Genomic DNA, 25,534 nt, shown 5'->3' with positions numbered 1-25,534 from the left:
TTCCTTTTTCTGAAAGTGTATGTTGGTCTCCATCCACACTTAGCATTAATTTATAGTTCTTATGATTCTGTGTTGATTTTTCACATATTGTGATTTTCCTGTTTTTACCAATAGTAATAAAAATAGCATGTTGGCACATCTGATGCCAACACCACATGCAATTTATCTATTATATACAAGGCATACAGGATAGCAGGATATCCTCCAGGAGTAGCACTTTCCTTAGTCTTTTCAGAATGAAATGTATGAGTTCAACTCCCTAAAACCCAATCTAGATCTATCATAAAGAGGCAAAAACAAAATCAGACTGAAAATGAGATTTGTTGCAGAGAGAGAAAATATGGCCAATTTCATTGAGAAAACTGTATCCCATGAAATTAAACCCGCATACTTGCTTTATTTCTTTTATAGAATCCCTGAAGCCTGAAAATGTCAAATTTACCAAGCCAAAAGGCCCATTCAGATGTGATGCTCGCCCTCTCTGGCTCCAGCCGTGTCGGAGGGACACATAATTCCAAAGGGCAGGGCATTGTTCACAGGTGTTCCTTCAGTATCGCTAACAGCAGTGTCTCCCTTGTGCCTTTCCTTTGTCTTTAAGGGCATATTTTCAAAATAATTAACTCATTGATTTGGAGGAGAAGAATGTCATTGGCAATACAATATATCCTACTGGCAAACAGATTGATTCTTAGTTGTGTGTGTTAATAGTGCTGTCCCCATCATTCTCTCAACACACAAACACTGAGCAGGCCAATTCATTTAGGGCACAATCCTATGTATGTTCAGATAGAAAAGATGTCCTACACCTCCCAGCATTCCCCACCCAGCACAGTTACGTGGGGCATACTGGGAATTATAGGACTTCTGTCTAAGGGTGCATAAATACATCTCATGCCTGGATTTCTGTGGGTTCATAACCAAAAATGCTTGGGACCATCCATAAATATCAGGTTTAACTACTTCATAAATCCAATTACGTTCTTCCATACAGCTATGTTACAGCACTATAAGAGCATTAAATCCAGAGCTCACTTCCCCACTGGGGCTGATAGGAATTGGAGTTCTGGAGGGTTGCACATGAACATCTGGAGGCCTGTAGGTCCCCAAGCCAGGCTTAATGGATGCAAACACATTCCATCTCTTAGGAGGGATAATGCCTTTTCCCACTGGTAAATGGCTTTGCATGGTTCGTCATCACACCTAATAGTTCCTTTGTAACTAAAAGGGAGCCTGTCAGGCAGTGATTGGTACACTGCATAAAGGCTATTTTTAATGCACTGTTTCTCATTCCTGAAGAATGGTGTTCAAACACAGCTGTCAGAAGCCTGCCATGTCACTCTCTGACAGGTCCGTTCTTGCAGCCTTTGTTTGCTTATCCTGGGAACTGTGGCAGGATGAGAACTAAAGAGAGGCGGGGATTTTAAGATGCACTGCTCGGGAACGGTATTTCATAGAGCACTTGCTAGGCAAGCAGCTAGAGATATCTGTCAATACTAATTACTTTGTTTTCTAGTAGAGCCTCTCTTCACACATGTGCTGCATTTGTGGTTCTGCATTTGCATTGCATGCCTATGCTACCAAATGCAATTGCTCTGAAAGCAGCTTATGCTCACAGTTCCTCTGCCCACCAGCCACTGTTCCAGCCCAACTTCGGGCTACTGGTTTGAGTGTCCCCCGAGAACTCGGTAAGCTAGGAGCGAGGTTTAGTTAAAAGGAGGCTATATTTAAAAGACAAGCAAATTACTCCAAAAACTAGCATCTCAGAGGGTTTGGCAAGCAAGACAGTTACAACACTCAGCATAAACCTGCAAGCTAAGAGGTTCCAATCAGCTGGAATGGACAGCCAACAATGATCCTTGAGAATGCTTGGTGTCTGGACAACAACAACAGCCACCACCACGCAAGGAAAAATGGCTAGCCTTTATTGACTACTCATGAGGAAGGGGCTGGATATTGCACAGGAGCAAGGACTAGACAGTACACAACTACTTGTTTACCTTGTCAGCAAGTCCATCTGTGTACTATATGCAGCCTCCCATCATTGTATTCTATGCAACATGAAGGTTCCCATCTTTGTTAGCCAGCCCTAAGTCATAATACTTGAGGTCTTCAGTCAGAATTCTCATTAAGCTGAACATAAATAACACCAAGCAGAAACTCATTACCTGGTCTGATAAGGTGGCCAAACACAGCTGCGTATGTGTTTAGTTGTTTGAAGGGCCTCAGGAAAACAACACCTAGTGAACTAAACAAGAGGTGACTCTAAGGCAATGTTTCTACTTATGCCAAGCAAGGCCTAATATGGTTCATATAACAGATAAGATCTGGAGAGAAGAGCCCCTTCACTTTCAAGAAGGTAAGGAGCTGTGGAAAAGAGCTTGCTACAACTTTTCTACATCAGGCATTTTATTGTGTGGTTATCATTCCATACGCAGGTCCTTTGGACAACATTAGGACGCTCCAGTTTCACTTCTGTTTTCAAACAGGTGTTTTGGTGAGGTTTTCTGACAGTAAGGAGAATGGGCAACTATTTCTGAAAGTGAAAAAAATGTGTTGTCACTTGTGTCATTCTGCTATACTATGGTGTCACCTGGGGTTATGTAGCAGAAAAGCAGGAAAGGAAAAATTGAAAGTAGATGCAGCACAGAAATGTGTAGAAAAGACCCATGGTTGTATCTTTCATAAGCTCTGCCACTCTTGAATCTCTTTAAGTGTGTTATGGAACACGTACAATAATATGACAGAAATAATGCCACAGCAACATGAAGGTTTATTCAGAAATGAATAAACCTCCTCCTATCATGGCAGCAGCAAAATATAATTATCCAGACAATAGAGTACATACAACAATGGAACTGCCTGGACTTCCATTATGTGGGGGGTATAATTTCGCATTGATGGAAGGAGCCACTGGATATGGTGTGCATGCGCACTGTACCAGGGTGGCCCTGTGTGCATGTGCAGCTTCCCAGTTCAATGGGAACACAAGCTCAGATAGTGAGAATGAGATTCGTGTGGAATCTCAACATGTCCAAACAGTAAACAAAGGTCAGGGAATGTCTGGAGAGATGAAGGGGGAGGAGTTGACTGTTCAGGTTGATGAGAGCCCAGGTTGATCTACCCATGGGAATAGGGAGATGGGGGAAAGGAGAGGTTGGCAGCCCCATCTACCAATCTGTGGAGAGGAGGTGAAGCTGGAGGCTGGAGAGCAGGGGAATGGGGATAGGAACTCAGTCGTTTGTTGGACATATAAGTCCCTCCTCCTGAAGAGGTTGACAGTACCGGTGGGAGTTTCATTTGGGTGAAAAATGGGAAGAGTACAGGTTGGCATGATTCCTCATCTCTGTGACCTGAGAAGCAAGATGCTGAAGGGGTTATAAAGAAGCAAGGGAAAGATTGGTGTTAAAAAGGGCTCAACATTCCACTCTCAGTGAACTCACAGGCATGTAGCAAGAAAGTCTTTTGGAAAAGTAGTTCTGGCGTAGCATGTTTACTCATGTGGAGAACCCTGGCTCACAACTGGACAGCTCTCTCAATTAACAAGAAAAGCGAGACTTCTGAGATGAAGGGCTTGTGCACAATGGTAGTGACCACAAAACCAACCCCAACCCTGCTGTTCAGAACATGTATTTCCAAAGTGAGCAAGTACCTCAACATATGCTGCAAAGAGGCTTGAAAAGAAACCCTGCAAGCCATCCTATTTTAACAAACCCTTCCCAAGTGCATCAGCAGAACAGATGTGCAGCCTCCCCCACAGGTGCTATTTTTCACAATTTAAGAGGTTCTCCAAACTTCTCGTGAACCTTTGAGTTTTGTATTTTTGCTGCAATGCAGGTCTCAGGTTGACTTGCTTCAAGGTTCCCTGTGTACTTTTGGTTTCCTTTCAGAAAGTGTCTCATAATCTTCCACTCTCCCTCTTTCTCTTCTGGTTTATCACAACGGCTAAAGCCTCAAGACTGCAGGAGAAAATGAGAGCGTCCAGGCCATTCCCAGCTGGGGCTGCTCCAGTGCCATATGTTGATCACCTTGGTAAAGGCATCGGAGCAAATTAAGCAACCTGTTCAAGCAGCTCAATTTGCGCCTGCCTGCATTTTGGAAGGACACAGGACACCTCACACCATTAAGCATGACTATTCCAATGCAGGTCATTTGATTCTGAACAAACTTCCATTAGCAATTTTCTTCCCAACAATGGGGCAAAGCTCCCACCTTCCTAATAACACAGGAGCCTTCTAAACCAAGTGTCAAATTGGAGCATCTGTTTCCGCTGCACTTGAATGAAAATAGTGACAGGGCTTTTAAATAAAAGTGCCACATTTCAGTTCTCATACTGGCGGCATGCCACTGAAGCAAACAGAGCAAGGAAATGCCAGCTGAGGATCTGGACCCTCTGATTAATAGTTTGTTGTTGGGGCCTTATTTCTGTTTGGAGTGACAAATGTTGGAGATACACAGAATCTGAGAACTGAATGTTTATAATGGAAATGGTGACCTGACTCTCATGCAGACCCCGCTGGCCTCCTGCTGAAATAGCAGCACCATTAGCAGAAATTAACTGTTTACACTTTCTGTCTGACAGAGAACATAAAAGCAGGAAAAGCCAATGTCAACGTACTTGATAGAGGCTGGCATGAGCCCACACCGAAAAAAGACCTTCTGGTTAAGGGTGCAGCAATTGTTTGCTGGGTTCACACTACATGACAACCCATCATGGGTGACAAGCTGCAGTGGGCTGTTGTGTCATGCAAACCCAGACAGCTTCCCAAAAGATAGTTTGTTTGAGGGCAAAAGGCACCCTGCCAGCTGACAGCTTATTCTAGTGATGTGCCAGTAATGGTGTGCTGTGTCATCGGAAGCCAGACAGCTGATCCTTTCATGGATATTGAGAAGTACTGTGGATACGTCAAAGTGCAGCAGGTCCCCCCCTCACACACACACACACTTCTGGACATTGCTTCCCATTTTTAGATCCATGAAACTGACCACCTCTGCAGTTAAAACATTGCATACATTTGGGCTGCAATTTAAAAAAATGGTGGCCAACCAGTAGAAGGCCTTCCAATGTGCCTTTGGGGCACTTCGGAGGAGATGTCACTAGCTGTCAATTTCAAGGGGAAAGATGCAGTGAGTAAAAAAGGGCTTGTGGTTGTGGCAGGAGAAGAGCAGACAAGTTGGTCCTGCTGTTGGCGACTCCTGGGATACCTGCAGAAAGACGGGGTGTGGGGACAACCCAGAGACAGCCTGATCATTGTTGGTTGCACTGTGAACTATTCAGACACTTCACATGGGTTATCGCCGGGGTGGTGCAACATGTCTTGAGAGTCACGAGTTAGCACACTTTAGCTGGAGTGCACAAATAATGAAGGAAGCGTTGTTAGTCCATGAAGTGGGGAAGGGGAGAATCCAAAATCCATGGTGAAATCAACATTCGTCCTTCCCTCCCCTGGTGTGGTCCCAGTTTGAGAAAGATCTCCCAGCAACACGGCTCATTGGCAAAATGAGATTGCCAATCCGATCCAATCTCCATCTTTTGGCCATAAGAAGGCAGGCAAGGCAGGTATCAGTATAAGATTGACCCCTGCAGTCGGTGGTGGGGCTCTCTATAGCTCTCTGGGCCTTGCAACAGGCTCTCAGGGGGTGGGAACAAGGCGTCAGGGGGAGCATTTTGCTGCTTCTCCCCCTCAGCTCCCTAAGATTAGCGACCCCATGAAAGGCCAGTCCTCTCCTCATGAACTGGAATCTGGTACTCAAAAGACCTAATCAGTACAACCCTGTGACCTGCTCCTGCATGCCTCCCTCTCATGTTAACCTGTTCCTCACACCCCAGACAAGATCGAGTGCTCTGTCCATTAGTCTTCTTTGAGCCGATTTCACATCAGATGAGCACATCCTTCTTGGGCTTCAGGCCCGCTCTTAATCCTGTTACTTCTGTTATCATCCCAGGCCATGGAACTCCCTCACGAGGGAGGCCAGGATTGCTTGGCCGGGCAACGACAGCTCTGCTCAAGGCAAGGCTTTTGGCTTGTGAGTGACTCCTGGGGTCTGGTGCTGCTTTATTTGGCCATGGTTACATTTTTGCTGCATTTTAATGTGCGTTCTCATTTTACACTATTTGAACTGGTTCTCCTATGCTACCTGGAGAGCCATGCTGTGTCAGGACCAGGGCTGGACACACCCTGCAAGTGCCTGCAGAACCAGGAGGACCGTCTCAGGTGCCTGCGGGAACGGCTGAGAGGCAATTGTGCGGTGCAGTGGGGGGCCCAGAAACCAGCAGAAAGGGCCTCTGTGCACGGCTGCTCTCTGCCAGAGCAATGCAAACCATCCGCACACATCCTGGTGCTCTGCTCTCTGCACCTCCGTGCTTCACTCCAGGTCTAGTCCCAGCCCTGTTCCAGTCATCCTTTCCTCTCTCCAGCTCTGCTCCTGCCTTGCTCCAGTTAGTCTTTGCCTGGTTCCAGCCTGTCCCTTCCTTGCTCCTACAATGCTCCCATCAGCTCCTGCCGATCTGCACAACCTCCCTCTTCTTGACCACTTTCATGTAAGTGCTCCCCGGCTTTTGACCTCTGGACTGTTTGTGGACTGCTCTCTCTCTCTCTTTTCATCAGACTGCCTGCTTCCTCACTTTTGACCCTGGGCCATTGACCACATTGCCAGTTCTGGCTGCACAAACCTCTATGGAGCCCCACCTGCACTGGCTCCCTGGTCTCAGCATTCTGCCCATCCCACCCAGCCATCCACATCCTGAGCCTCATATCTGAGCTATGACTCAAAGAAGGAAATAACAGTGTTAAGTCCTGAGCCTCTTATTATGCCTACCATGAGGCAAAGGAAGGGTCAGAGCGAGGCAATCCTTGCTGGCCTGGTAATACAGAAGTCTCCGCATGACCTTATTTCTGAAAATAATACATTGCCGTCATAAACAGTTATGCGACGCAAAATACCCTACTTGAATTGAAGATGTACGGGGAGTTGTGGAAAGTATGAACTGCTCAGTTGTCAGGCATATTTCCAGAACATTTATTGCTTGATTCTATGGGCATCACAAGCTGGCCAGGATAGCAATGGACTAAAGGTGCTGCATGAGGACAGCCTTTGTACCAGCATTTTGCAAGCAACGCTCGTGCGTGGTGGACGGCACCCTCGGGCTCCATGCCCAGAACCCACTGCCACTAGTGAAGAAGTGCTTCAAAAATGGAGTTCATGGAGCGTGTGCACATTTCCAGGGAAGCAGCAAGTCAGAGGCAGCCTGACTGCACCGGGTTCTATTTGCAATACAAGTGATAGCCAGGGATCTGCTCCTAGGGATCCTACACACACACACACACACACACACACACACACACTTCTCTCAGTGCTTCCAGAGAAGTAAATCCTACAAAATGAAACACCTGCAATAGTGTGTATCAAGCAGGTCAGTCCTAGAGGAGATCAACCCTGACTGCTCTTTAGAAGGCCAGATCCTGAAGATGAAACTGAAATACTTTGGCCACCTAATGAGAAGGAAGGACTCCCTGGAGAAGAGCCTAATGCTGGGAACAATAGATGGCAAAAGGAGAAGGGGACGGCAGAGGGTGAGGTGGCTGGATGGAGTCACTGAAGCAGTTGGTGTGAGCTTAAGTGGACTCTGGGGGATGATGGAGCACAGGAGAGTCTGGAGGAATGTTGTCCATGGTGTCGCGATGGGTCAGACACGACTTTGCGACTAAACAAAACATATCAAGTGGGAGATTATGGAGCCGGAAAGAGCAATCAAAATAATCAGGGGACCAGAGCATCTCCCCTGCAATTAAATGATACACTGTTCGGGGCTATTGAGTTTAGATAACGGTGGTATATAACTTTATGCTCAGTGTGGAGACAGGGAATAGGGAGAGGGTTTTCTCCATCTCTCATCATACTAGAACGCAGGCTCATCCAATGAAGCTGGATGGAAGGAGATGTGGGACAAACAGACTATGTTTCTATATTGCTCACTAACCAAAGTTCTGTAGTGCTCACACACAGCACATGGGGGACTTTGGCTAGTGCTCAGTATAGAAATGCAAGAAATAAAACTGCAGTTAAACTGTGGCATCTGCTACCACAGGGAATTCTACAGAAATGGGGCCACCACCCTGAAGGTTCTTCTGGTAGATTCCAAGCTCCTCCCCTCTCCCTACCTGGTGCTTTATCCAGATGACCAGAAACAGCTGCCTAGATGAAATACACATGCAAGGCACTGCAGTGGCAGATTGTCACTGCTACACCTCATTCCGTGCACAGAATGCACATGCGCCTCCAAGCTCAGGTGCTTCTGTGAAGTGAAAGCAGCAGGCACAGGACTGCACCCTTTGAAAATTTAAAGCACCTCACCTGGAACTGCCTCCATCATGCTGGAGCACATAACTTGGCCATGGGAAAATTAACATTATAACCAAGAACTTAATTAGTATTGGATATGTCAGATGTACTGCAAATGCTATTAACAGAGAAAGAGCAATTAAAAAGATTGGTCTTGCTTCATCTTTGGACTGTTTGGAAAGCAGATAAAAATGAGCTTTCCCTGGGCAAAGGAAGAGCTCCTACAGGACTATCTAATTATGGCATATGTAATCTATTACATTCTAAGTAAGCTGATCACTTCTGGAGTTTTGCAGTCAAGGCATGATCTAGTCTAAATCATATATTATTTCTCTTTGACAATATTGGGTTCTCCCAGACAGGTGAAAAATTCCACACTCAATCTGAAAATGGACATTTTTGTTATGTGAAATGGGACAGTTCATCTTTGAAGTGTTTGAGAATAATTGAAAAAGCATTTGGCTGTTCCTTCCCAGATGTGAATAGCAGTAGCAAATGGAAGCTTTTCTCAGACAGAAAGATCTTGCATGGATGCTGAAAAGACAGGTGCAATTTTATTGATGGGCTTTCATGCATTCCAACTATTTTGTTCAGCTGTACTTTAAACCCAACTCCTGTGAAACAGAAAAAGTATCTTTATCCTTATTTTGGGAAATCAAGGATAATTGATTATGGTTGCCAGGTATGCAGAGCAGTTCTGGACTATTCAGGAATTATTTAGCATTTTAGAGGCTATTTAAATTTTAGAACTCTGGAGAAGTCATTTCATTCTATTTATTCTTAAATCAACCAGTTAAGCTTTTAAAGTCCTATTAACTTCAGTGAAAATTATCTAAAACATATGCTCAACTCTTCTCTTGAAATTATAAGGATTTAAAAATGATTCATTTCAGATGACTTGTGCCCTAAGTCATTTTCTATTTAGGGCACAAAAGCTGCTTAGATCTGAACAACTTTAATAAGATTTAAGCAACCTAACAGTTCAGCCTACCATTTCTTGTATATACAGTGCACAAGATTCCAAGTGATTATGGACATGATCCTATTGCTGCCACCCTAGATGCACAGAAACCTCCAAACTTGGAGAGATCCATGCATCCAATTACCAGAATGAAGCATGGTTATTTTTAGCCATCTAGATAAAGCATCAGGGAGAAGAAGACAAGGTGGCTGGGTCATCAGTGGGGAATGATACAGGCAGCTGGGCCCAGCCTCTTCCCTCCACACTTTCCCCTTCTAAGATCCATTTCTGCCCTTGGACAGACAGTGGGCACAGATGTTTCCATGCTGGCTGTGAGAGCAGCTGGGGTGGGATTTGGCCACCAGAACGCAAGCAGCACTGTCAGAAAACCTTGGTGCTGGGACTCCAGAGAAAGCGATGGACAACCATAAGATATTGGGGGCCACAGGATTATTTTCATTTTTCTTCAGCTGAATGAGGTTGACTTTGCCATCCAAGTACTGGGACAAATAGCTTCCCAAACAAAGACGGTTAAGATACATTTGTAAAGCTTGTGGTTCTAACAAGCCTCAACAAACATCTTTACCTACCCTCTTTAGATGGTTACAGGAGGAGAAGCAAGTTTTAGCTAAAGTTGAGAGGCACTGAGATGTGGCTTATGAATTTCATTAAACATCCTACCTTTCTCCTTACATAGTTTAGAAAAAGAGGCCAGCAAAAGAGGTTAGGGTATACAAAATGATACACGATGTGGAGAAACTAAAGAAGAGACATTGTTCTCTCACTCTCATAAAACTAGAACCTAGACAGATGGAAGGAAGTGCTTCTTCACACAGGGCACAGTTAAACTTCAACAAGATGTCATGATGGTCACCAATTTGGACAGCTGTAACAGCTTGTATTGGACAAGTTCTGGCTACACATCCTGATGGCTAAGCACTACTTCCAGTTTCAGCAGAACTATGCCTGTGGACTGCTGGGACCATGAGCACTCATGTCCTCTCGTGAGCTTCTCACAGGCAGTGGGTTGGCCACTGTGTGAGCAGAATGCATGCCAAGATGGTCTGATCTTGTGTTCCTAATTCAAGCACTGCCCTGACACCTGCCCAAAGACCTACTTTCAAAGTCTGTGTATAATGGAGGGTGCCCACCCTCCTTCATGCATTGAATGAATGTGCAGAGGGAGCCATGTGGCCTAGCCTTGAGACATTTTCTGCCCCCTTGATTCCTTCCCCCTATTTCCCAGTCTTTGCTGTCTTCTTCTGATAAGTCAGTGCCACCCCAACAGTAACTGTCTCACTGTCTCAACCCTTCCCAATTCTGATGTGAAGCATCAGGGCTGTGTGACGGTCAGCTGGCTGCAGCTAACCAAAACTAGCACCCAGGAACCATGGGACCAGCCAGCCATCCAAACTGGAAGAAAAAAAAACAGAGGCAGGGTCATAGACTGAGCCAGAAACTAGGACCCAACAGAACAAAAACAAAAGATAAAGGACAACACCAAGACTCAGGAGCCTTGCTGATCAAGCAACTGAGTTCAAGTGAGTTCATGAAATCCTTTTATCCTCTTTTCTAATGGCCTGCCTGGTGGATGGAGTTAGCTCAGGATATGAAAGCACAGCACTAAGAAGCTGCCCACTGCAGAGTAGCGGTTTCCTGCATGGGCTGGGTGAAAATGGGACCAGGACTTCCCAACACAGAGACAGCTTAGGCAGTTGCTCCTGAAGAGGAAGAGAAGGACTGCTGCTTCATCCACGGCAAAAGCTTGGATCCACGTTTGGAAGGAGACAACCCCGTGTAGTCCATCAAGCTGGGGTTCAGCAGGAAACTCCCTTGTAGATGTGCACCATATATTCAAGGAAGGTAGTCTTGAATTGCTATACTCACATTTCTTTAATGACACACCATTTAAGAATCAGTACAATGAGCACTAAAACTCACTAGCTCCAGGACAATTCATTCCTAGCCCATTGGTTTGAGTGGGTGTAAGAATGCCAAACTCTGTATTGGATTGAAGCCATCACAGTTTTCATGAACTGTTTTGGTTACAAATGAAAAAATGGTTGATCCGAAAGGAAGAATAAAAATCCAGGCTAAGGAAACAGAGAGAAATCAAGCTACACAAGAAGGAATGGAAGATGGCAAAACTGTCAAGGAAAATCAGGTATTGCTGTATTTCTCCTTTATTTACGTAGCCAAATATTCCTTCCTTTACAGCGCAGCTCCCGAAGGGCTTCCACAGCTGTTGCCACTTATTTGCTCAGCCAAGGAGGAGCAACTTTCTGTCATACCTGAAGTCTGTGGTAATTGAGGTCACCGTTTTAGTCTGTGTTCACTACACAGCAGATATTTCTGCTCCTGAGCTTCTAATGATCCCTCTTGGTGATGTATGCATGTGCAACAAGCATTTCCTTGTTTTATTGGATATTTAAAAAACCCCAGTTGGCAATTCAAAGACACAAAAAGTGTATCATTATAAAGCTGCTTCCCGGCACATACTTACCAGGAAGAAAGAGTCATGGAATTCTCTCAGACGTACCTCCAGGAAACATGCTGGATCTGGCTTGAAGAGCACAAGAGCTCCCTCTCTGTGAAACACCAAGAAAAAGGCTGAGCTGATGCATGTTTACTCTGAAGTAACTCCCACTGCATTCAATGGGCCTTACACCACCAAATGAAAGAGAGGGCAACTAGTCTGAGTAGCTTCAGAGCTGCATGGATGAGCAGGGCCATCACACAGTTGCCTATTCACACAGCCAAAAACACATATATTCACCCATCTTTGAACTGGGGACATTAAGGGCTCCTTGTACCCTACCAGCAGCATTGCTCAAAATCCCCACTTCCCCACTGCTCCCAACAGCATTGATCCAGTAACTGGTGCTTCACGACTGATGAGGTGGGAGATGAGGCGGCACAGTCAGTTCCAGGGACTTGTAGATCACTTAGAGAATAACCAAAGTCCACAGAAGGCTGTGAGCCACACATACATGAGTGGGCATAAATCTGTATTTTCCTTCTGCTGCTAGAGTAGTCTAGGCAATTTTCTTTCAAGGAAAGCTGAATGTTTAGAACAGGGCAGCATGGGTTGAACAGGAAGTCAATGGCCAGGTGGTTGAGATTTCCAGCACATCAGATTGTAGACTGGGGCTTTGGGAGATGGAGTCCAAATTATCTGGACAGCCAGTTTCTGCCCAGTTCTGGAGCAAATATCTTTGAAACTACAACACCAATAAAGCCAGCCAGCAGGTATAATGACAAAGGATTATGGGAGAAGTAGTCCCAAATATCTGGAGGAGATGAGAATGTCTACTCTTGTTTTAGGACAAGTTACAAAGAGAACTCAGTGAATATGGACCTCCATTCTAGTTAAGCAGGCCATCATGGCTCAGACTCAGTTAATTAAAGCACAAAAGTGACAGTCCATACATTAATAGGACGATTTAGCCTAGAGTTTTAAAAAAATGGTTATAAGGGCCTTTTAAATGTTAATTACGTCTATTAATTATCTGCACCAGAGCAAGTTCTTATAGAAAAGCAACCAGTGAGTACCACAGGATAATCTGTTTATGAAACTTCCACAGAATGCTTTGTACTCCTTTTTACCTTGAACAAAGTCTACATTGCTGAAGGAACTGAATAACATATTTGCCCTATAATATTTTCTTCTGTGGGCTATGTCACTGGTTTCTTTTGCTGTTGCTTGTGACCCATGACTGAAATATGTCACTAGCAGCAGCACCATTTTTGTTGTTGTATTAGGAAAAGAAGAATGATGGGCAAAAGAAAGTGAGGAGCTAGAAGAAACACAGAAACAGATATAAAAATTATTGGGCTGTGCTTAATGCTGGACCCCAGGTCTGCACGGGCAATGCACTGGGCTCATCTCTCCAGCAAAGGTTGCCATATGCATCTTTTTGTTGTTATCCAAAAGAGCAAAAGGACAGGAAAAAGACAGAATTGATTGAAATAGCCACTGCTGTGATGTCAGCAGACCTGCTCGGCAGCCATGAGTCATCAGAAACAGCGAAAGAAATTTCACAAGGAGCTGAGAGAGTGAAATTCTGCGTTCCAAGGCAATCAGTCTTTCCCAGAGCAGAACTGCCATTTCCTAGGCAAAGAAAGAACACCTGGGCTTCAGCAACAGTGAATGATGTGTGGGCAGCTACATTCTGGCCAGAACAAATGCCAAGGGGAAGGTTTCAGGTGGTTGGATTTGAGTCAGACAACAGAAACTTATCTAGTTTTCTAAGGCAACTATTCAGACTCTCAGTTGGCTAGAAAATTGATCTTCTAGCATGGGCTTTAATTCAGCATTTAAAAAAAATATTTTCCTACCTTCCTCTCCTCCTCTACACCCACTGCTTGCTTCCTTGTAATACACGTATGTTAAGCTTTTTTACATGAAACATTTGTTTTCTGCTTGCATACCCTACTCACACTTGCTTCTGGACTCTATAGACGACATAATGACCTCCACTTTTACTTTATTTTTAGAGCAGAGAAAATGGAGTGTGATTTCTAAGGTGAAAGGAAACATGATTTCCTCTTGTGCACTTGTGTTACTATTCTATGCCACAGTGCCCCCTAGAGGTTATGAAGTAGAAAATGAAATCCTCCTGGTGTAGGGCTCTGCAAAGAAAGCCAAAAGTAGAAGCATCAGGTTAACAGCCTTGTGTAGAAAAGTGTGTTATTCCATGGGTGCCACTTGCCTGCTCTTGGTTAAGTTTCTAAGCACAGCTATTGATGATTTGGCAACAGGGTGAAAATATGACAATGCAAAGGCAAACACAGCAAATCTGGGAAACCACAAGAGAAGCTGGAAGTTCCTTTGCCCTTTAGAATGGGTCAAGTGTTGTTTTAGTATGCAGCACACAGAAAGCTGTTCCTTCAAAGAAGAAGTACATTTTCCTTTTGCGACAGTAATCAGAAAGAACTGAGCAGAGAACAGATTTGTAGCGTAACTTAGATTAATATTGAAGGCGGACGGAGCAAGCCTATCAATGGCAGACAGTGGGGGAATTGCCTTCCCCACAGCCTCGCAGGCCTCACTGGCAGGAAAGAAAGAAGCACTGCTGGGGGGGGGGGTTTCTCTTGCCCCTTTGGGATTGTTTTTCTTTGAGTTCCCTTATGTGCACCAGCTCCTGGGATGATGTGCATTTTCTCCGAGCCTTGGGGTAATTTTTACGCATTAGACCAAAGCATCTCCTGATCTGCACCCCTTCTGCTTTAACTAGGGACTTAAATATCTCTGTTGAGATTGGGAGAAGGCATCCGAAGTTGGATTTCTCCCTCTGGAGCTGGACATGCCCGTGGAACAAGCAATCCAAACTATCCCATGCCACCTGGAGTATCCTCCCAAGGACCATTGTCTTCAAATGTAAAATTTCATATCTTTATATTTCTGCATTTGAATCTAGCTTTGTTAGATGTAGATGTCGGGTGCAAGACTGCGCCCCTCACCATTGATGCATATAAGCCTCTGAACACAGAAGCTGGGGTGCACCCGCTGCACAGAGCAAAGCGCCATGGCTGCCACAAGCCTGCCTTGTGCCGCGTGTATTATCTAGACAGCTGTTTTCAGCTCTCTGGATGAAAGGCTGGGGAGGTGGAGAGGAGGAGGCTGGGGTACTGATGGGATTCAGCATCAGCCCCGGAGCCAGCCTCTCCCGCTGCCTGCAGGGTTCCGTTTTGCCTTCTGCAAGGCCCAGCTATTAATTGGAGGGGGGCAGGAGCCAGTGCAGGTCTTTCCATGCTGGCTATGAGGGGGTAGGCAAGGGTTTTGCTTTAAGAGTCCCAGCTCCAGGATTTGCAGAACCTTGGAGCTGGGACTCCATGGGTTTGCACCCTTAAGTGCCTTCTGAAAGGATAATAATATGCCATCTATTTGTACTCCATATAGGCTGTCTAAAGAAATCCAGGTGGTTTCTTAATGCTTGATTTATGATAGGGTAAACTATTTCAGCGAAACAACAGCTTCCATCTATTCAGAGAGCAAACTAATCCACCCTTTGAGAATATAGCGGCTGCGGCTGCACATAATACTAAGCCATTGTTGGAGAGGTGCCAGAGTTCAGTGGTAGAGCCCCTGCCCTGCATGCAGAAGGCCCCAGGTTTGATCCACAGCATCTCCTGGTAGGGATGGGAAAATCCCTGCCCGAAATCGTGGAGAGCTGCTGCTGGCCTGTGTTGCCAGTTCTGGCCAAGAGGGATCAGGGTCTGACTCAAGAGGAGCAGCTTCCCGGCTTCTTATGTGCCAAGCCAGCGGGCTCCATGTTCACACGCACCCCTCCCCTCTTCTGACCCAGGATGGCCATGAGGAAGAGGTTCCTGCTTCCATTTTTGATCAACCACATTTTAGCATGAAGTCCAAGCCCTAGATAGTGGCAAATATTAATTAACATTTATGAAAACCTGCCTGCCTGGAATGAGATGGGAAGGAAGGAAGTCCGCCTGCCCTTTGCTCTCACTGTGCTCCTCCTGATCTAGGTTTGTGCAGGAGGGCAGCAGCCCTCGGTCCTTCCTCCCAATTCAAGTAGGAACATCTGGTTAGAGGGGTAATCCCAATCAGGACCAAAGCAGGAGCAAAGGATTAAAGCCCCATGCCATGGTTCCAATCTGGAAAGGGGTGCAATGGCCAGCTGAATGAATAATACCCATCTGATTGGGCACTAAGCCTGAGCACAGAGCGAAGCAGTGCTCACATGCTTGTGCTGCGAGCCTATCTCTTAATAAGCCATCGTGAATCAACCTGTGGAAGCCTTTGCAACAGAATCTTAAGACATGGGCTTGAGTGGATGCACAGGAATCTCGGCACAAGCTGAAAGCAGTCGTGCCATCTGTTGAGCACACAAACTCAGCCCAGGCACATTAAGCCCCAAGTTAGGCATGACACATAAAAGGGCACGTGGTGAACTGCCCTCCAGTTCTGTTCCTTTGTGCAAATATTTGGATCACATTGTGCCTTTTGTTTCCATGGATGCTTGAGAAAACAAAAGGAGTCAGATTATCATATCAAGCAATTTGTAGGAATGCATGCATCTTTCCTCCCATTTCTTTCTTTCGAGATGAAAAAGACACACACAATCCTCTCTTTCACTAACTGCCAAAGTGTGGGTTGGAAGTATTCTGTGCATAAACTATCAAGCTATCCACACTGTATGTTGCAGGCAAGAGGAAACGGGAGTAAATCTTATGGGAATGAAGGCGCTTAACATGTGGATCTCAAACAAAGGTAAAAATAATCAGTGAGTCTCCTAAGTAGGAGGTTTGGAAAACAGGACTGAATCTCTCCTTTGAAACCAGGGATCAAATAGTTTGTTTATTTAATGCCCATACAAAAGAAATCTATGCAATTCTTCAAAGTTTAATTGATGAAAGGATAAAATATTTCAAAGGACAACATCAGTCTCCAGCAATACAGAATGAGAAGCAAGCCCTTGTTTCAAAGTGCAATGTGCAATAGAATAAATAATGCATTTTCATTTGTTAAGTTGCTATTATTACCCAGCAAGTTATCCACCTCTAGGATCACAGCTAGCTGCTCCAGCAGAATTGATTGAATTTTTCTATTAAATCTATAGTTTCTCTTGCTTCCCATTGTGCCATTTTGAAAGCATGATTAAGAAAACAATAGCTTCATAAACATGCATTTTTGAAAACTTGGAGTTAGGCACAATCAACGAGTAAAAAATGATGTTTTTTTTACAACGATGTAAAGAAAACCAAAACAAGAAACACTACTCAACCTTTAAGAAAATGAACAAAGGCCCTTGCATTTTCCACCACTTGTCTTAAATAGTATATTGATTTTAAATCTATGTTTGACAATGGGGGGTAAAGTGGAAGATAAAAGCAAATAGAAAACATCCAAAGAGCTGCAAATAGCTGGCTTCTTAAAACTGACCTCAGTGCAATCCTATCAGCTCTGTCCTTGAGGAGGTTTATCCTTCCAGTGCCCTGAATCTCTGACACTGCTGAGCCTTATCTAGGCAGATTTTTAGTTGGCTGCCTAGATAATGTGTCATGGAGAGAGAGCCTGTGGCACCCAGAAGAACTGGAGTAGGTACAGCCACAGCCTCTTTGCATCCTTGGACAGGCAGCAGGCCTGGCCATAGAATCAGAGTGGGAAGAGGCCTAGCAGGCCATCGAGTCCAACTGCCTATTTGATGCAGAACTCAAGTCACCCATCCAGATTTCAACTCAGCCCGACTCTGCTCTTGTAGCTTGCAAGACAAGGCAGGATCAGACCATGTGGAAGCTCCTTTTCATGCTGGTCATGAAGGGCACGGGGACTCTGAGATCACCAGCGCTGGGGCTCCAGGTATTCCTGTAGCTCAGGTGTTCCCAACCTGTGGCCTGTGGGCTGCATGCAGCCCCCAAGCTCTTTCTGTGCAGCCCTCCAACCTGCCTTGAAAATGCACCAAGACATTTCCCCTCCGGCCCGCACTGGTCTTGCTGCCTCAAGCGAGGCCACCCACTGCTGTTTTTCCTGTCTTTTTCTTACAAAAAGACACCATAGCAACACTGTTTCTTCTTGTCCCCATGATTCCTTCTGCCAGCCCCTTCTTGGTCTCATCCTCCATTTTGGCCATTCTGGGTGCATTGCTAGCCAGCAGAGTTCAGGTACCCATGCCACTCGGCTTTTTTGCTCCCCCTCTCCATGCAGTACCGTGTGAAGGCTATATATGCATGTAGGAAGATAAAGCAGCTGCGTGGATGGGTACAGGAGACAGCTGGCCTGCTTTTGCAAAAAAGATGAGAAAAGGAGAGTAAAAGGCCTGGTATTTTTGCAAAAAGGAAACAAAGTGTTTTGCATACTGAACATTTCTGAAGGCGTCACACATAAAAGTTCCTCCAAGTGGTTACTGGTGAGGTTACTGCTTTAGGCAAAAGCATCCATCTTTGTTAGGAATGAAATTCCAAGCAGTGATGATATGGAAGGCAAAGTACCAAGAAGCACTAGATTAATACGTTCTTGCAAGAGCGGGCGCCCACCACACAGGTAGTGCGCCGTTTCCACAAAAGACATTGCCTTTTATTCCCTTTTCCTGGCTCGCAGACCCTGCCTCTTTTCTCTCACTGGCTGGGTTACTAGGAGTTCACAATCTTCTCCGTCCGCCTGCATCATACCACTCCTCGATATGTTCCCCCTCCCGCTCATACATCCCATGTTCATGCTAATGAGCCCATTACCTATGAGAGGTGTGTCAGTTATTATTCATAAGCCTATTAAGCATGCACACTACTTTCTAAGAGTTCAATAGGTCGTCTTGGCCTTGTAACCGTCTCGCTTGATGACCACTTATTTCCCAAACCTTGTAGGAGGAGGAGATAGGAGAACAGCCCTTCCTCCAAGCTCATTACGGCCAGTTGTAAGAGGCAATCAATTTCCTACTCCCTTCTGCAAAAGGTGACAGTTTTGCCAATGCCCCCAACCTCACCTCTCTTGTGTTCTTCAGGACTTTGATGTAAGAAGCACTATTGCTTTTATTACAACTCTTTACATGGTTCTGTCCTCAGGCTCTTTGGCCTTAAGAGGTTTCAATGGCCTTACCCTAGCCCTTTATTTTATCCTTGCTTCAGTTATCACCTTCCTGCTTAGTAACAGTAATTTTCCATTTCTCACATCTTCTTCAACAAGAGCTGCCTGCTCTGACTTTTTGCCTTGCTTCCTTTTGCCTCTCCTCCCCAACTCCAGCTAGGAGTCTTCTCATGCATCTGTGATTGCAGGAGCCAGTGAGTGGCCCCTTGGGCTGAAAGAGAAGGAGCACTCTCTTGGCAGGGAAGCTTATGAGAGTCCCCTTCCCACATCTTTCTTTAGCCAAGTTCCCTCCCTCCTGGCAGCCATTTTGCTTCTCATGATCGAGGTTTGGCTGGTAGGCAGTGATGTGTATGTGCAGCCTGCATATAATTTGGAGCCAAATTATTTATTTATATTTAAAGCCTTTATATCTCGCCCTTCACTATGTCTCAGGACAGTAATACAATAAAATAAAGTAAGGTACAGCATCAAGATATTACAATAAATAAAACTAATCTTAAAACAATATTAGCATTTTAAATGATGGGAAAATAAAAAGGGTTTAGCCTGGCATCAAATTGTAAAAAGCATTGGCACCAGGTGCACCTCTCTGGAAAGCATGTTCCACAGCTGGGGCACCACCACAGGGAAGGCCCTTCTCTGGGTAGCCATTCTTCTGATCAGCTTCAAAGAGGGCTTCCAAAGAAGGACCTCTGATCCAGATCGTAGCAGGTGGACAGGTATGTATGGAAGGAGGCACTCCTTCAAATATCCAGGTTCTAAACTGTTTATGGCTTTATAAGTCATCACTAGCACCTTAAATTGGGCCTGGACTTCAATTGGAAGCCAGTACAGATGGCAGAGGACTGGTGTTACGTGTGCATATCTGCCGGTCCCTGTAGTAACCTGGCTGCTCTATTCTGAACCAACTGAAGAATCTGGACCGTCTTCAAGGGCAGCCTCATGTAGAACATGTTACAGTAGTCCAGTCAGGAGGTTACCAGCGCATGGGTCACCATTGCTAGGCTCTGCTCATCCAAATAAGAGCATAGTTGATGGATCAGCTGAAGCTGTAGGAACATGATCCCCACCACAGTAGTCACCTGGGACTCCAAGGATAACTCTGGGCTGAGGAGCACTCGCAGACTACGCACCCTGTCCCTCAGGGGAAGTGCAACCCCATCCAGAACAGGATCATCCAGAAAGATCCAGAAAGATCACTTACCTGGAGAGTTAAGGACCTCTGTCTTGTCTGGATTAAGACTCAACTTAATGGCATATTCTTTGCTCCAGGTGGGAGGCTGCCCTTTCAATCAATTTTTCTTTCGACCTGCCCTTTTTTGGAGGGCCCTCAATGTTTAAAGTATTAGCATGTGCATATTTAAACAGTATATTTAAATAAGTGTATTTAAATTCAAGGCAGTGTATTTATTAACAAATACAATATCATAGCATTCAATGTACTTAGGATTGCAACTCTGCCATCTGGTAGGTCAGATTCATAATCCGTTTTTAAAAAATTATTCCTAGCCTGTGCATATGGCCAGTATTCATGAGAACTGTAGAGACAGGGGTCTCGTCTCTTCTTTGCCATGGTCAAAATGAAAATCCCCAGCCAACCGCAGCCAGATTGGGGTGGATTTGATGGGGAAAGGAAGAGTTAGAACCCCTGCCCAAATTATAGTTCTCATATTTTTATTTATTCAAAGATAATAATGAAACTGAAACTGCTGTTGTGCTAAAAATTCTGTAAGAGGATGTCTGCAAAAGAAAGTGCTCTTTCAAAGAAATGAAAAATTACAGACAAACACCATGTCTTTAATGACAAATGGACTACTTGGTTCTTCTTTGTAATAAACAAGGGTAAAGTAGTCTACCTGAAACTCTCTCAGTATAAAAGAGTACAATGTTAAAAAGCACTTTGAATCCTGTCACAAGAGCTCCTTAATATATCAAGGAGAGGTGCCAGTGAACAAGATACATTCTCTTACAAAATCAGTGGTTTTGCAGCAAAATAGTTTTAGAAGGCATGCTGAGGAGAACCAATGTCTCCTTTTGTGAGGGCCAGCTAACATGTTGCTAAATATATTGCTGCAAGTGATAGGCCATTCATGGATGGTGAATTTGTTAAGAAGTACATGGTTAAAGTAATGGAGGAAATGTGCCCTGATAAAGTATCTTGTGTTAGTTGTGTCAGTTTATCTGCATCTACAATCACCCAGCAGGTTGAAAAACTAGAAGAGCTGCATATGTCAGTGATTGTCAAGACAAAAAGTTTTGAAAGGCACTACAATTGCAGAAAGCATATTCTAGGATGTGTGTGAATCAGTAGATAAGTTGGGATAGACTGAAAAGCATCCCAACTGATGGTGCAAGAAATATGGTGGGAAGTAATTGCAAGAATCAGTAAAGAGATATTGAAATTAAACAGTACATTTCCCATGCAATTTCACTGCATCATCCATCAGCAAGCCTTGTGTCGTAAGATTCCTTGGTGAGAATGTGTGATGCATATTGCTGAATCCAACATTAATTACATCATGGCCTTACTAATTGTCAGTTTCAAAATTTTCTCTCAGAGATAGATGCAGAATATGGAGAAAGCCTTTGAAGCAAAACTAAACATTTTTTGTGAAGTAAGTTAGTGAAAGTAACTTTCAAACCACTCGTGCTACAATGAACTAAAATTTGAGAAGAATAGGGATTTAAAATTCAATGTTGAAAGACTCATTAAAGCACTGAACCTATTGCAGGTGGAATTCCAGAAAAGATTCCCTGATTGCCATAATAAGCATGGAAAGGCAATAGGAATGTTTCAGAATCCATTTGAAGGAGCACCAGGACGTGCAAGTAATTTTTTCAGATGGAACTAATTGATTTGCAAACCAGTGATCATCTTGGAGACATTTAGAAAGGAAATAGTCTGTTAAATTTCTATTGTGGTCTACCTGATCTATTTATCAACCTAAAGAAATTTTCTGCAGGCATGTTTGCAGCCTTTGACACCACAGAAATCTGTGAACCAACTTTTTCAATATGAAAATTGTGAAATCCGAGTGCAAGTCAAGACTTATAGATGAACATTTAAATGACATTTTAAGGGTGCCTGTCACAAACCTTGACTTGGACATTAATGTCTTGTATAACAGCCACAAATTCACACTGACTTCATAAGCATGAGTAGCTAGATAAAAAGACTCCACAGTAAAATATTGTTCCCAAATGGTTTGCATTCAAGTTAACATTTCTCCATTGACCTCTGAATGTTTACTTTTGATCTAAATCTTTAGGTTAATAATTTTGTTACATTTTGATTTAAGATGTGTCCCTCTTTAGGCATTGGGCACTCTAATGTGGCCCCCATGTCCCAGAAGTTGGGGGACCACTGCTGTAGCCCCCAGTCATCTTTAAGAGGCACAGGCTGTTCCCCGTGTTCCAAGCACTGCAGCTGTTTTCCTCCAAAGCTTTATCCGTCCTCCCTCCCCACTCTTCCCAGGGAGCTGAAAGGAAATTATTAATTTCCTATGTTGTTTTAACTTGTAATGCAGCTGAAGTTTGGAATGGGGGGGTTCAATGAATGAATGTCTCCAGTCTGACATGTCTGAGTTCAGTTTGGCAGACACTGGGCCACAGTTTGTCCTTGGCCTGGGTCCAGGACTAGACTTCCTCCTTACCTTTCCTATTCTTACTGGAAGTCAGCTGGCAGTAGTAGCAGTGACTGGGTCTGCATGGGATGCTGGCAGTTTCAGAAAGTGCCTTGCAGGGAAGCCTGAAGCCCTTCATGTGTCCTTTTCCAAAGGCACCCAAAGTTGTAGTGCCTGCTGCCTCATGAGCACGTGGTGATTGAGCCACCGGCTCTGGGCTTGCATGTTAAGGCAGATGTTGAACCATGGCTTGTGAGAGAGGGGCTCCTGTGGCAAGGCCTTTGCTCCGACCCTCCAGGCCCATGAGGCCCTGTGTGTCTGATGCAAGGCACAAGGTGCGGCAGCAAGCAGTCACTGCTGGGTGGAGCTGTGTAAAGGGGAAGGGGAAGGGGAGGGGGCTGGGCACTGTTTAAATATGGTGGAGCTGTAGGCCTCTGTTTCTTGCCCTCCCTTCTCCCCTGCACCTTGGGGAGGCAGCAGATGCCTTGGGGAGAGCTCCCCAGCTGGTTGCGAGCAGGGCAGGATGTGGGCTCAGCATCTGGGCTCTCAGGTCTGAGGTTGCAAAACTAGGCATGGGGCTCTGAATAAGCCTCTGCCCCCCAGGTGTTGTTGGGAGAGGTCATTGGATCGAGATGGAAAAAAGGGATGCACTGCTGCCCAAAGATGTCGTGTCGCTCAGGGCAGAACTGGGCCTTTGAGTGAGCGGGCCTGCTGTGACAAGACTGCCTCAGCGAAGCTCCTCAGCGTCCCCTCTTGGAACAGGAAATGCCTGATTCCGGATGTCATTACGCTTTCCACTTCCCCAGCAACAGCAGCTGCTGCCAGCATTGAGGACGAGGTTGTAAAACTATTCTTGACTCAGCAGCAGCAGAGATGTCAGAGAAATCTGCAATGGATTTGAGTGTGTCCAGGCTTCTATGAATCTGACCTGCGGTTTCTGCAGAGGACCAGCTGTTCCAAGTCACACAAACTTGCAGACCCTCGTTAAAATTGGTGGGGCGATTAGTATTTGCTGAAGATGGAGTGAAAGAAGTCTGGCCACCTGTAAAACATAGAGGGTACAGATTTGACAAAATCCATACATTCCTACCATAGGTCGGTAGAAAACCCTTAAGGCATGACTTGATGAGGAGCAAATGTGCATATTTTAAGTATAGAAGCAGGAGAGCTTTTCTGTCCTGATGATGAATATCCCTGGCTTATGAGGGTATGGGATTGTGTGTACTTGCTGCCCTCCTGAACCATTCCAGGCCCAGTGCCTGCCCCCCGGCTACCCTCACCCCGCGCCACTTCGCTTCCTGAAGAGCTTGGTTCACCCTACTCTGTGGCAGGGCTGGCTCAGTTCCCCTCCCCACATGCCATGGTCCCCAGCACCATCAGGAAGAATGGTGCCAAGACTGTGTTGGGCAGGGTTCGTGCTGCATCCAAGGGTCCCTGGCCCGACTCATGATGTGGCTTTAAGGGAGCCAATTTCACAGGGCAAAAGCAATTTCTCAGGAATGGCCCCATGAACAGTGTCTCACACTGAGGAATATAGAAAGATTAACTACTTCAAATTGTATATTAAAGGGCCTTCAATGATTATACTGATTAGATTTCAGTGCAGAGTTCAAAGAAAATCCGTGGTAAACAAGGAGGGATAGATTCTGTTATTGTAGGCAAAGGAAAGAAAGGGAACTTGTTATTCAAAAGAAATTACTGAAGTGGCAGTATTTTCCCCCCTAGGACCTTAATGGGTTCAGAATGCAGCCCAGGCAGTGAGGTCCTTGGAAACTATTTTAATGGGTTGTTCAGCTGACAACACATAAATACTCTATAGTGATCAACATTGTAAGAACTCATTTAGCCCATTGAATGGGTAATTTCCATCTAATTCTACATCAATGACAAATACAATCCTAAAGTATAATTTAGTATAAGATCTAAATTTTTTGAGATCAGGGAGCAACTGTCCTGCAGCCCAACATTCTCATGAATGTGTGTGCCTGTGTTTGTGTGTATGATTTAGAAGACATATTCCAGGGAAAGGATTGTGGGTAAGATAAAAACCCATGAGTGGCTTTCCTTGGAAGAAATACTACTACTACTACTACTACTACTACTACTACTACTAATAATAATAATAATAATAATAATAGCCAAAGCTTTCTGGGCAGTTTATATAAATAATTAATAAAAACACAGTATAAATACAAAAAACAGCATAGCATTCAATACAATATTTAAAACAGAAATTAAAAACCATTCGACCAAGTAAACACATCCAGTACATTCAATAAACTAGACCGGTGCAGAGAGAGGCCCCTTTGCCATCTGCTGTTAGATATCTCCACACCGAGGAAGAACGACAGTTAGATATCTCCAGCACCAGAAGGACGACAGTGCTGCCTCTCCCAGCTCAGCAGCTTTCCCTTCAGGATCCCACAGCTGATGGCACTGAAAGCTGCCAAGAGGTTCACTCTAGCTGCATCTCTCTCCTGGCATAGATCATCATACAGGGTGACCAAAGCTGTTCCGTGACAGACCCTGGCCTTAACCCCTTATGAAATGGATCCAGATAATCGGTCGCATCCAAGAGTGCCTGAAGCTGGTTGGCTAGCTCTCACTCAGGAACCTTACCTAGGAAGGATTGTTGACTACCAGCCTAGAGTTGGTACGACCTTCTGGATCCAGAGACAATTTCTGCAGGAGTAGCCTGAGTGCTGCTGCTTTTAGGCAGTCTGGGGGCCAGGCCCTCTTGCAAGGAGACATTGACTGCTTCCCTGTGCTCTTCCTGCTGCTTTGCATAAGCCAGGAGGAGCAGGGATCCAGTGCACAGCATGCAGGGACCAGTCCAATCACTGTGTCTACATTCCTAAGCTGTATGAACTGAAACTCATGCAAAATAGTTGACTAGGCAGTGCTCTGGGTACTTCACCTGATTCAGCTCAACACTGGAGTCTAAGCCTCAGCAGATGCAAGAATGTTTTTCCTGGAAGTGCCTAGCAAATATACTGTAGTAGGGCTCAGATAGGCCTTGGGCCAGCTTGTAATAGGGCTTGGCTACCCTCAAAAGCTCTGCTGAGT

The 25,534-nt window shown here is 44.9% G+C and overlaps 1 long non-coding RNA gene across 1 annotated transcript; it reads right to left on the bottom strand.

Moving 5' to 3' along the window:
- Positions 1-5,096: 5,096 nt before the first annotated feature.
- Positions 5,097-25,264, bottom strand: LOC123021247. The gene is made up of 4 exons (XR_006414286.1): positions 25,088-25,264; positions 23,397-23,510; positions 11,805-11,889; positions 5,097-5,343 (listed from the first exon to the last, which is right to left on the bottom strand). It is a non-coding gene; the product is annotated as an uncharacterized LOC123021247 (long non-coding RNA).
- Between the last annotated feature and the right edge of the window lie 270 nt (positions 25,265-25,534).

The sequence above is a fragment of the Varanus komodoensis genome, unplaced genomic scaffold, assembly GCF_004798865.1.
Source record: "Varanus komodoensis strain SLA01 unplaced genomic scaffold, ASM479886v1 scaffold16, whole genome shotgun sequence".
NCBI classification, from domain to species: domain Eukaryota; kingdom Metazoa; phylum Chordata; class Lepidosauria; order Squamata; family Varanidae; genus Varanus; species Varanus komodoensis.
This window is presented reverse-complemented; position numbering and strand designations above follow the sequence as displayed.